The sequence below is a fragment of the Haliotis rufescens genome, unplaced genomic scaffold, assembly GCF_023055435.1.
Source record: "Haliotis rufescens isolate VD_foot unplaced genomic scaffold, xgHalRufe1.0.p SCAF_5, whole genome shotgun sequence".
NCBI lineage: Eukaryota > Metazoa > Mollusca > Gastropoda > Lepetellida > Haliotidae > Haliotis > Haliotis rufescens.
Window position 1 is genome coordinate 53,448,325 of NW_025964223.1, and position 13,505 is coordinate 53,461,829.

Sequence of the window (13,505 nt, forward strand, 5' to 3'; positions counted from 1 at the left end):
CTGAAACACCAGAATGTAACTATTGTCCCTGTCCACAGGACTGAAACACCAGAATGTAGCTGTTGTCACAGTCCACAGGACTGAAACACCAGAATGTAACTATTGTCCCTGTCCACAGGACTGAAACACCAGAATGTAGCTGTTGTCACAGTCAACAAGACTGAAACACCAGAATGTAGCTATTGTCCCTGTCCACAGGACTGAAACACCAGAATGTAGCTGTTGTCACAGTCAACAAGACTGAAACACCAGAATGTAACTATTGTCCCTGTCCACAGGACTGAAACACCAGAATGTAGCTGTTGTCACAGTCAACAAGACTGAAACACCAGAATGTAGCTATTGTCCCTGTCCACAGGACTGAAACACCAGAATGTAGCTGTTGTCACAGTCCACAGGACTGAAACACCAGAATGTAGCTGTTGTCACAGTCCACAGGACTGAAACACCAGAATGTAGCTGTTGTCACAGTCCACAGGACTGAAACACCAGAATGTAACTATTGTCCCTGTCCACAGGACTGAAACACCAGAATGTAGCTGTTGTCACAGTCCACAGGACTGAAACACCAGAATGTAGCTGTTGTCCCTGTCCACAGGACTGAAACACCAGAATGTAACTATTGTCCCTGTCCACAGGACTGAAACACCAGAATGTAGCTGTTGTCACAGTCCACAGGACTGAAACACCAGAATGTAACTATTGTCCCTGTCCACAGGACTGAAACACCAGAATGTAGCTGTTGTCACAGTCCACAGGACTGAAACACCAGAATGTAACTATTGTCCCTGTCCACAGGACTGAAACACCAGAATGTAGCTGTTGTCCCTGTCCACAGGACTGAAACACCAGAATGTAACTATTGTCCCTGTCCACAAGACTGAAACACCAGAATGTAGCTGTTGTCACAGTCCACAGGACTGAAACACCAGAATGTAACTATTGTCCCTGTCCACAGGACTGAAACACCAGAATGTAACTATTGTCCCTGTCCACAGGACTGAAACACCAGAATGTAGCTGTTGTCACAGTCCACAGGACTGAAACACCAGAATGTAACTATTGTCCCTGTCCACAGGACTGAAACACCAGAATGTAGCTGTTGTCACAGTCCACAGGACTGAAACACCAGAATGTAACTATTGTCCCTGTCCACAGGACTGAAACACCAGAATGTAGCTGTTGTCACAGTCCACAGGACTGAAACACCAGAATGTAGCTGTTGTCCCTGTCCACAGGACTGAAACACCAGAATGTAGCTGTTGTCACAGTCCACAGGACTGAAACACCAGAATGTAGCTGTTGTCCCTGTCCACAGGACTGAAACACCAGAATGTAGCTGTTGTCACAGTCCACAGGACTGAAACACCAGAATGTAGCTGTTGTCCCTGTCCACAGGACTGAAACACCAGAATGTAGCTGTTGTCACAGTCCACAGGACTGAAACACCAGAATGTAGCTGTTGTCCCTGTCCACAGGACTGAAACACCAGAATGTAGCTGTTGTCCCTGTCCACAGGACTGAAACACCAGAATGTAGCTGTTGTCCCTGTCCACAGGACTGAAACACCAGAATGTAGCTGTTGTCCCTGTCCACAGGACTGAAACACCAGAATGTAGCTGTTGTCACAGTCCACAGGACTGAAACACCAGAATGTAGCTGTTGTCACAGTCCACAGGACTGAAACACCAGAATGTAGCTGTTGTCCCTGTCCACAGGACTGAAACACCAGAATGTAGCTGTTGTCACAGTCCACAGGACTGAAACACCAGAATGTAGCTGTTGTCCCTGTCCACAGGACTGAAACACCAGAATGTAGCTGTTGTCCCTGTCCACAGGACTGAAACACCAGAATGTAGCTGTTGTCACAGTCCACAGGACTGAAACACCAGAATGTAGCTGTTGTCACTGTCCACAGGACTGAAACACCAGAATGTAGCTATTGTCCCTGTCCACAGGACTGAAACACCAGAATGTAGCTGTTGTCCCTGTCCACAGGACTGAAACACCAGAATGTAGCTGTTGTCACTGTCCACAGGACTGAAACACCAGAATGTAGCTGTTGTCCCTGTCCACAGGACTGAAACACCAGAATGTAGCTGTTGTCCCTGTCCACAGGACTGAAACACCAGAATGTAGCTGTTGTCCCTGTCCACAGGACTGAAACACCAGAATGTAGCTGTTGTCCCTGTCCACAGGACTGAAACACCAGAATGTAGCTGTTGTCACAGTCCACAGGACTGAAACACCAGAATGTAGCTGTTGTCACAGTCCACAGGACTGAAACACCAGAATGTAGCTGTTGTCACAGTCCACAGGACTGAAACACCAGAATGTAGCTGTTGTCTCTGTCCACAGGACTGAAACACCAGAATGTAGCTGTTGTCACAGTCCACAGGACTGAAACACCAGAATGTAGCTGTTGTCACAGTCCACAGGACTGAAACACCAGAATGTAGCTGTTGTCCCTGTCCACAGGACTGAAACACCAGAATGTAGCTGTTGTCACAGTCCACAGGACTGAAACACCAGAATGTAACTATTGTCCCTGTCCACAGGACTGAAACACCAGAATGTAGCTGTTGTCACAGTCCACAGGACTGAAACACCAGAATGTAGCTGTTGTCCCTGTCCACAGGACTGAAACACCAGAATGTAGCTGTTGTCACAGTCCACAGGACTGAAACACCAGAATGTAGCTGTTGTCACAGTCCACAGGACTGAAACACCAGAATGTAGCTGTTGTCCCTGTCCACAGGACTGAAACACCAGAATGTAGCTGTTGTCACAGTCCACAGGACTGAAACACCAGAATGTAGCTGTTGTCACAGTCCACAGGACTGAAACACCAGAATGTAACTATTGTCCCTGTCCACAGGACTGAAACACCAGAATGTAGCTGTTGTCCCTGTCCACAGGACTGAAACACCAGAATGTAACTATTGTCCCTGTCCACAGGACTGAAACACCAGAATGTAACTATTGTCCCTGTCCACAGGACTGAAACACCAGAATGTAGCTATTGTCCCTTTCCACAGGACTGAAACACCAGAATGTAACTATTGTCCCTGTCCACAGGACTGAAACACCAGAATGTAACTATTGTCCCTGTCCACAGGACTGAAACACCAGAATGTAACTATTGTCACAGTCCACAGGACTGAAACACCAGAATGTAGCTATTGTCCCTGTCCACAGGACTGAAACACCAGAATGTAGCTATTGTCCCTGTCCACAGGACTGAAACACCAGAATGTAACTATTGTCCCTGTCCACAGGACTGAAACACCAGAATGTAGCTATTGTCCCTGTCCACAGGACTGAAACACCAGAATGTAACTATTGTCCCTGTCCACAGGACTGAAACACCAGAATGTAACTATTGTCCCTGTCCACAGGACTGAAACACCAGAATGTAACTATTGTCACAGTCCACAGGACTGAAACACCAGAATGTAGCTATTGTCCCTGTCCACAGGACTGAAACACCAGAATGTAGCTATTGTCCCTGTCCACAGGACTGAAACACCAGAATGTAACTATTGTCCCTGTCCACAGGACTGAAACACCAGAATGTAACTATTGTCACAGTCCACAGGACTGAAACACCAGAATGTAACTATTGTCACAGTCCACAGGACTGAAACACCAGAATGTAGCTATTGTCCCTGTCCACAGGACTGAAACACCAGAATGTAGCTATTGTCCCTGTCCACAGGACTGAAACACCAGAATGTAACTATTGTCCCTGTCCACAGGACTGAAACACCAGAATGTAGCTATTGTCCCTGTCCACAGGACTGAAACACCAGAATGTAGCTATTGTCCCTGTCCACAGGACTGAAACACCAGAATGTAGCTATTGTCCCTGTCCACAGGACTGAAACACCAGAATGTAACTATTGTCCCTGTCCACAGGACTGAAACACCAGAATGTAGCTATTGTCCCTGTCCACAGGACTGAAACACCAGAATGTAGCTATTGTCCCTGTCCACAGGACTGAAACACCAGAATGTAGCTGTTGTCCCTGTCCACAGGACTGAAACACCAGAATGTAACTATTGTCCCTGTCCACAGGACTGAAACACCAGAATGTAACTATTGTCCCTATCCACAGGACTGAAACACCAGAATGTAGCTATTGTCCCTGTCCACAGGACTGAAACACCAGAATGTAACTATTGTCCCTGTCCACAGGACTGAAACACCAGAATGTAGCTATTGTCCCTGTCCACAGGACTGAAACACCACAATGTAGCTATTGTCCCTGTCCACAAGACTGAAACACCAGAATGTAGCTATTGTCCCTGTCCACAGGACTGAAACACCAGAATGTAACTATTGTCCCTGTCCACAGGACTGAAACACCAGAATGTAGCTATTGTCCCTGTCCACAGGACTGAAACACCAGAATGTAGCTATTGTCCCTGTCCACAGGACTGAAACACCAGAATGTAGCTGTTGTCCCTGTCCACAGGACTGAAACACCAGAATGTAGCTATTGTCCCTGTCCACAGGACTGAAACACCAGAATGTAGCTATTGTCCCTGTCCACAGGACTGAAACACCAGAATGTAGCTATTGTCCCTGTCCACAGGACTGAAACACCAGAATGTAACTATTGTCCCTGTCCACAGGACTGAAACACCAGAATGTAGCTATTGTCCCTGTCCACAGGACTGAAACACCAGAATGTAGCTATTGTCCCTGTCCACAGGACTGAAACACCAGAATGTAGCTGTTGTCCCTGTCCACAAGACTGAAACACCAGAATGTAGCTATTGTCCCTGTCCACAGGACTGAAACACCAGAATGTAGCTATTGTCCCTGTCCACAGGACTGAAACACCAGAATGTAGCTATTGTCCCTGTCCACAGGACTGAAACACCAGAATGTAACTATTGTCCCTGTCCACAGGACTGAAACACCAGAATGTAGCTATTGTCCCTGTCCACAGGACTGAAACACCAGAATGTAGCTGTTGTCCCTGTCCACAGGACTGAAACACCAGAATGTAACTATTGTCCCTGTCCACAGGACTGAAACACCAGAATGTAGCTATTGTCCCTGTCCACAGGACTGAAACACCAGAATGTAGCTATTGTCCCTGTCCACAGGACAGAAACACCAGAATGTAGCTATTGTCCCTGTCCACAGGACTGAAACACCAGAATGTAGCTATTGTCCCTGTCCACAGGACTGAAACACCAGAATGTAACTATTGTCCCTGTCCACAGGACTGAAACACCAGAATGTAGCTGTTGTCCCTGTCCACAGGACTGAAACACCAGAATGTAACTATTGTCCCTGTCCACAGGACTGAAACACCAGAATGTAGCTGTTGTCCCTGTCCACAGGACTGAAACACCAGAATGTAGCTGTTGTCCCTGTCCACAGGACTGAAACACCAGAATGTAGCTATTGTCACAGTCCACAGGACTGAAACACCAGAATGTAACTATTGTCCCTGTCCACAGGACTGAAACACCAGAATGTAGCTGTTGTCCCTGTCCACAGGACTGAAACACCAGAATGTAGCTGTTGTCCCTGTCCACAGGACTGAAACACCAGAATGTAGCTGTTGTCCCTGTCCACAGGACTGAAACACCAGAATGTAACTATTGTCCCTGTCCACAGGACTGAAACACCAGAATGTAGCTGTTGTCCCTGTCCACAGGACTGAAACACCAGAATGTAGCTATTGTCCCTGTCCACAGGACTGAAACACCAGAATGTAGCTATTGTCCCTGTCCACAGGACTGAAACACCAGAATGTAGCTATTGTCACAGTCCACAGGACTGAAACACCAGAATGTAACTATTGTCCCTGTCCACAGGACTGAAACACCAGAATGTAGCTGTTGTCCCTGTCCACAGGACTGAAACACCAGAATGTAGCTGTTGTCCCTGTCCACAGGACTGAAACACCAGAATGTAGCTGTTGTCCCTGTCCACAGGACTGAAACACCAGAATGTAACTATTGTCCCTGTCCACAGGACTGAAACACCAGAATGTAGCTGTTGTCCCTGTCCACAGGACTGAAACACCAGAATGTAGCTATTGTCCCTGTCCACAGGACTGAAACACCAGAATGTAGCTATTGTAACTGTCCACAGGACTGAAACACCAGAATGTAACTATTGTCCCTGTCCACAGGACTGAAACACCAGAATGTAACTATTGTCCCTGTCCACAGGACTGAAACACCAGAATGTAGCTATTGTCACAGTCCACAGGACTGAAACACCAGAATGTAACTATTGTCCCTGTCCACAGGACTGAAACACCAGAATGTAACTATTGTCCCTGTCCACAGGACTGAAACACCAGAATGTAACTATTGTCCCTGTCCACAGGACTGAAACACCAGAATGTAACTATTGTCCCTGTCCACAGGACTGAAACACCAGAATGTAACTATTGTCCCTGTCCACAGGACTGAAACACCAGAATGTAACTATTGTCCCTGTCCACAGGACTGAAACACCAGAATGTAGCTATTGTCACAGTCCACAGGACTGAAACACCAGAATGTAACTATTGTCCCTGTCCACAGGACTGAAACACCAGAATGTAACTATTGTCCCTGTCCACAGGACTGAAACACCAGAATGTAACTATTGTCCCTGTCCACAGGACTGAAACACCAGAATGTAGCTGTTGTCCCTGTCCACAGGACTGAAACACCAGAATGTAGCTATTGTCCCTGTCCACAGGACTGAAACACCAGAATGTAGCTGTTGTCACAGTCAACAAGACTGAAACACCAGAATGTAGCTGTTGTCACAGTCCACAGGACTGAAACACCAGAATGTAGCTGTTGTCACAGTCAACAAGACTGAAACACCAGAATGTAGCTGTTGTCACAGTCCACAGGACTGAAACACCAGAATGTAGCTGTTGTCACAGTCAACAAGACTGAAACACCAGAATGTAGCTGTTGTCACAGTCCACAGGACTGAAACACCAGAATGTAGCTATTGTCCCTGTCCACAGGACTGAAACACCAGAATGTAGCTGTTGTCACAGTCAACAAGACTGAAACACCAGAATGTAGCTGTTGTCACAGTCCACAGGACTGAAACACCAGAATGTAGCTGTTGTCACAGTCAACAAGACTGAAACACCAGAATGTAGCTGTTGTCACAGTCCACAGGACTGAAACACCAGAATGTAGCTGTTGTCACAGTCAACAAGACTGAAACACCAGAATGTAGCTGTTGTCACAGTCCACAGGACTGAAACACCAGAATGTAGCTGTTGTCACAGTCCACAGGACTGAAACACCAGAATGTAGCTGTTGTCACAGTCCACAGGACTGAAACACCAGAATGTAACTATTGTCCCTGTCCACAGGACTGAAACACCAGAATGTAGCTGTTGTCACAGTCCACAGGACTGAAACACCAGAATGTAACTATTGTCCCTGTCCACAGGACTGAAACACCAGAATGTAGCTGTTGTCACAGTCCACAGGACTGAAACACCAGAATGTAACTATTGTCCCTGTCCACAGGACTGAAACACCAGAATGTAGCTGTTGTCCCTGTCCACAGGACTGAAACACCAGAATGTAACTATTGTCCCTGTCCACAGGACTGAAACACCAGAATGTAGCTGTTGTCACAGTCAACAAGACTGAAACACCAGAATGTAGCTGTTGTCCCTGTCCACAGGACTGAAACACCAGAATGTAGCTGTTGTCACAGTCCACAGGACTGAAACACCAGAATGTAGCTGTTGTCACAGTCCACAGGACTGAAACACCAGAATGTAGCTGTTGTCACAGTCCACAGGACTGAAACACCAGAATGTAACTATTGTCCCTGTCCACAGGACTGAAACACCAGAATGTAGCTGTTGTCACAGTCCACAGGACTGAAACACCAGAATGTAACTATTGTCCCTGTCCACAGGACTGAAACACCAGAATGTAGCTGTTGTCACAGTCCACAGGACTGAAACACCAGAATGTAACTATTGTCCCTGTCCACAGGACTGAAACACCAGAATGTAACTATTGTCCCTGTCCACAGGACTGAAACACCAGAATGTAACTATTGTCCCTGTCCACAGGACTGAAACACCAGAATGTAACTATTGTCCCTGTCCACAGGACTGAAACACCAGAATGTAGCTGTTGTTACAGTCCACAGGACTGAAACACCAGAATGTAGCTGTTGTCACAGTCCACAGGACTGAAACACCAGAATGTAACTATTGTCCCTGTCCACAGGACTGAAACACCAGAATGTAGCTGTTGTCCCTGTCCACAGGACTGAAACACCAGAATGTAACTATTGTCCCTGTCCACAGGACTGAAACACCAGAATGTAGCTGTTGTCACAGTCCACAGGACTGAAACACCAGAATGTAACTATTGTCCCTGTCCACAGGACTGAAACACCAGAATGTAGCTGTTGTCACTGTCCACAGGACTGAAACACCAGAATGTAACTATTGTCCCTGTCCACAGGACTGAAACACCAGAATGTAGCTGTTGTCCCTGTCCACAGGACTGAAACACCAGAATGTAGCTGTTGTCACAGTCAACAAGACTGAAACACCAGAATGTAGCTGTTGTCACAGTCCACAGGACTGAAACACCAGAATGTAGCTGTTGTCACAGTCCACAGGACTGAAACACCAGAATGTAGCTGTTGTCACAGTCAACAAGACTGAAACACCAGAATGTAGCTGTTGTCACAGTCCACAGGACTGAAACACCAGAATGTAGCTGTTGTCCCTGTCCACAGGACTGAAACACCAGAATGTAGCTGTTGTCACAGTCAACAAGACTGAAACACCAGAATGTAGCTGTTGTCACAGTCCACAGGACTGAAACACCAGAATGTAGCTGTTGTCACAGTCCACAGGACTGAAACACCAGAATGTAGCTGTTGTCACAGTCAACAAGACTGAAACACCAGAATGTAGCTGTTGTCACAGTCCACAGGACTGAAACACCAGAATGTAGCTGTTGTCCCTGTCCACAGGACTGAAACACCAGAATGTAGCTGTTGTCCCTGTCCACAGGACTGAAACACCAGAATGTAGCTGTTGTCACAGTCAACAAGACTGAAACACCAGAATGTAGCTGTTGTCACAGTCCACAGGACTGAAACACCAGAATGTAGCTGTTGTCACAGTCAACAAGACTGAAACACCAGAATGTAGCTGTTGTCACAGTCCACAGGACTGAAACACCAGAATGTAGCTGTTGTCCCTGTCCACAGGACTGAAACACCAGAATGTAGCTGTTGTCCCTGTCCACAGGACTGAAACACCAGAATGTAGCTGTTGTCCCTGTCCACAGGACTGAAACACCAGAATGTAGCTGTTGTCCCTGTCCACAGGACTGAAACACCAGAATGTAGCTGTTGTCCCTGTCCACAGGACTGAAACACCAGAATGTAGCTGTTGTCCCTGTCCACAGGACTGAAACACCAGAATGTAGCTGTTGTCCCTGTCCACAGGACTGAAACACCAGAATGTAGCTGTTGTCCCTGTCCACAGGACTGAAACACCAGAATGTAGCTGTTGTCCCTGTCCACAGGACTGAAACACCAGAATGTAGCTGTTGTCCCTGTCCACAGGACTGAAACACCAGAATGTAGCTGTTGTCCCTGTCCACAGGACTGAAACACCAGAATGTAGCTGTTGTCCCTGTCCACAGGACTGAAACACCAGAATGTAGCTGTTGTCCCTGTCCACAGGACTGAAACACCAGAATGTAGCTGTTGTCCCTGTCCACAGGACTGAAACACCAGAATGTAGCTGTTGTCCCTGTCCACAGGACTGAAACACCAGAATGTAGCTGTTGTCCCTGTCCACAGGACTGAAACACCAGAATGTAGCTGTTGTCCCTGTCCACAGGACTGAAACACCAGAATGTAGCTGTTGTCCCTGTCCACAGGACTGAAACACCAGAATGTAGCTGTTGTCCCTGTCCACAGGACTGAAACACCAGAATGTAGCTGTTGTCCCTGTCCACAGGACTGAAACACCAGAATGTAGCTGTTGTCCCTGTCCACAGGACTGAAACACCAGAATGTAGCTATTGTCCCTGTCCACAGGACTGAAACACCAGAATGTAGCTGTTGTCCCTGTCCACAGGACTGAAACACCAGAATGTAGCTGTTGTCCCTGTCCACAGGACTGAAACACCAGAATGTAGCTGTTGTCCCTGTCCACAGGACTGAAACACCAGAATGTAGCTGTTGTCCCTGTCCACAGGACTGAAACACCAGAATGTAGCTGTTGTCCCTGTCCACAGGACTGAAACACCAGAATGTAGCTATTGTCCCTGTCCACAGGACTGAAACACCAGAATGTAACTATTGTCCCTGTCCACAGGACTGAAACACCAGAATGTAGCTATTGTCCCTGTCCACAGGACTGAAACACCAGAATGTAACTATTGTCCCTGTCCACAGGACTGAAACACCAGAATGTAGCTGTTGTCCCTGTCCACAGGACTGAAACACCAGAATGTAGCTGTTGTCCCTGTCCACAGGACTGAAACACCAGAATGTAACTATTGTCCCTGTCCACAGGACTGAAACACCAGAATGTAGCTATTGTCCCTGTCCACAGGACTGAAACACCAGAATGTAACTATTGTCCCTGTCCACAGGACTGAAACACCAGAATGTAGCTGTTGTCCCTGTCCACAGGACTGAAACACCAGAATGTAACTATTGTCCCTGTCCACAGGACTGAAACACCAGAATGTAACTATTGTCCCTGTCCACAGGACTGAAACACCAGAATGTAGCTGTTGTCCCTGTCCACAGGACTGAAACACCAGAATGTAACTATTGTCCCTGTCCACAGGACTGAAACACCAGAATGTAGCTGTTGTCCCTGTCCACAGGACTGAAACACCAGAATGTAACTATTGTCCCTGTCCACAGGACTGAAACACCAGAATGTAGCTGTTGTCCCTGTCCACAGGACTGAAACACCAGAATGTAACTATTGTCCCTGTCCACAGGACTGAAACACCAGAATGTAGCTATTGTCCCTGTCCACAAGACTGAAACACCAGAATGTAACTATTGTCCCTGTCCACAGGACTGAAACACCAGAATGTAACTATTGTCCCTGTCCACAAGACTGAAACACCAGAATGTAACTATTGTCCCTGTCCACAGGACTGAAACACCAGAATGTAGCTGTTGTCCCTGTCCACAGGACTGAAACACCAGAATGTAACTATTGTCCCTGTCCACAGGACTGAAACACCAGAATGTAGCTGTTGTCCCTGTCCACAGGACTGAAACACCAGAATGTAACTATTGTCCCTGTCCACAGGACTGAAACACCAGAATGTAGCTGTTGTCCCTGTCCACAGGACTGAAACACCAGAATGTAACTATTGTCCCTGTCCACAGGACTGAAACACCAGAATGTAGCTGTTGTCCCTGTCCACAGGACTGAAACACCAGAATGTAACTATTGTCCCTGTCCACAGGACTGAAACACCAGAATGTAACTATTGTCCCTGTCCACAGGACTGAAACACCAGAATGTAGCTGTTGTCCCTGTCCACAGGACTGAAACACCAGAATGTAACTATTGTCACAGTCAACAAGACTGAAACACCAGAATGTAGCTGTTGTCACAGTCCACAGGACTGAAACACCAGAATGTAGCTGTTGTCCCTGTCCACAGGACTGAAACACCAGAATGTAACTATTGTCCCTGTCCACAGGACTGAAACACCAGAATGTAGCTATTGTCACAGTCAACAAGACTGAAACACCAGAATGTAGCTGTTGTCACAGTCCACAGGACTGAAACACCAGAATGTAGCTGTTGTCCCTGTCCACAGGACTGAAACACCAGAATGTAACTATTGTCCCTGTCCACAGGACTGAAACACCAGAATGTAGCTGTTGTCCCTGTCCACAGGACTGAAACACCAGAATGTAACTATTGTCCCTGTCCACAGGACTGAAACACCAGAATGTAGCTGTTGTCACAGTGCACAGGACTGAAACACCAGAATGTAGCTGTTGTCCCTGTCCACAGGACTGAAACACCAGAATGTAACTATTGTCCCTGTCCACAGGACTGAAACACCAGAATATAGCTGTTGTCCCTGTCCACAGGACTGAAACACCAGAATGTAACTATTGTCACTGTCCACAGGACTGAAACACCAGAATGTAACTATTGTCCCTGTCCACAGGACTGAAACACCAGAATGTAGCTGTTGTCCCTGTCCACAGGACTGAAACACCAGAATGTAACTATTGTCCCTGTCCACAGGACTGAAACACCAGAATGTAACTATTGTCCCTGTCCACAGGACTGAAACACCAGAATGTAACTATTGTCCCTGTCCACAGGACTGAAACACCTGAATGGAGCTATTGTCACTGTCCACAAAACAGAAATGCCAGAATGTAGCTGTTGTCACTGTCCACAAGACACATTAGCCCATATGAATCATTATTGGTTTATGTACTAGTATTTATATTATGTGTGTGAAAAAATGATGGTTTGTAGGTAGGGAATATTTAGAAAAAATATATTTCAGATTATTGTTTTGTACGTCGAAAGGTTCTGAAACAAATTAAATGCATTTTGACCAAACTGTGTTCGTCGTTTAACAAAGTGCAATCTATTGTCTATTCTTATTTCTTTTAAGGTAGGTGGAATCGGGAACTGATTAATGAGCATGTACATGTAGGCATGCATAAGTCATCGATGTTTCTAGTTGGCCTCAGTAGTTGATCATAGAATCCAACTACCATATGAATACCGTACGTGTGCATTATCCATTATTATTTGTCGAAGGGAGATACCTATATGTGTCCATCAAGTTTACATATTTATTTAGTAACCAAAGGGCACACGCATATATGTATATATATAATTTAAATAAATGCCATAAAGTCTGGTAGAAAATGAAGACATGACACAATCTATTGGATAACACAATGTAACAGTATGACAATAGGTATGCAATTTTGCGCTGAAAATACTCACAGAAACCAATCCATAGCCAAAATTATGTAGAGTTCATTTGTTGGCAGTCCCATAGAGGTTAGAAACGCCATGATGGTAACTATGGCAGCATTAGGGATAGCAGCAGTCCCAATACTAGCAAGCGTGGCCGTCAGACTGGAATAATAATGGTAATAATGTTCCCAGCAATATGAATTTAACTTTGATTCAGTACTGTTAAGTGTCCACTTTCATGTTTTCATTTTCATGCTGATTTTTACTAGCCCGACAAGATGTTACTTTCAACTACTATTGGAAATCAAATATCCAATGCCACCTTTGATCAATCATACTTTCTGTTTCTGTAAATAATAAAAGAATAAAGCCATAAATACATCAATTATTATATTTACATAAAACACCATGACCCACTCCCTGCCATTGCTTCGTTTTGGAAGTAACCTCACAAACTCCAACCCTCCACTGAATCTCTCTCACATGGGTGCGATGTCATTGGATGGCTATTTTAACGTAATGTCATTCGAT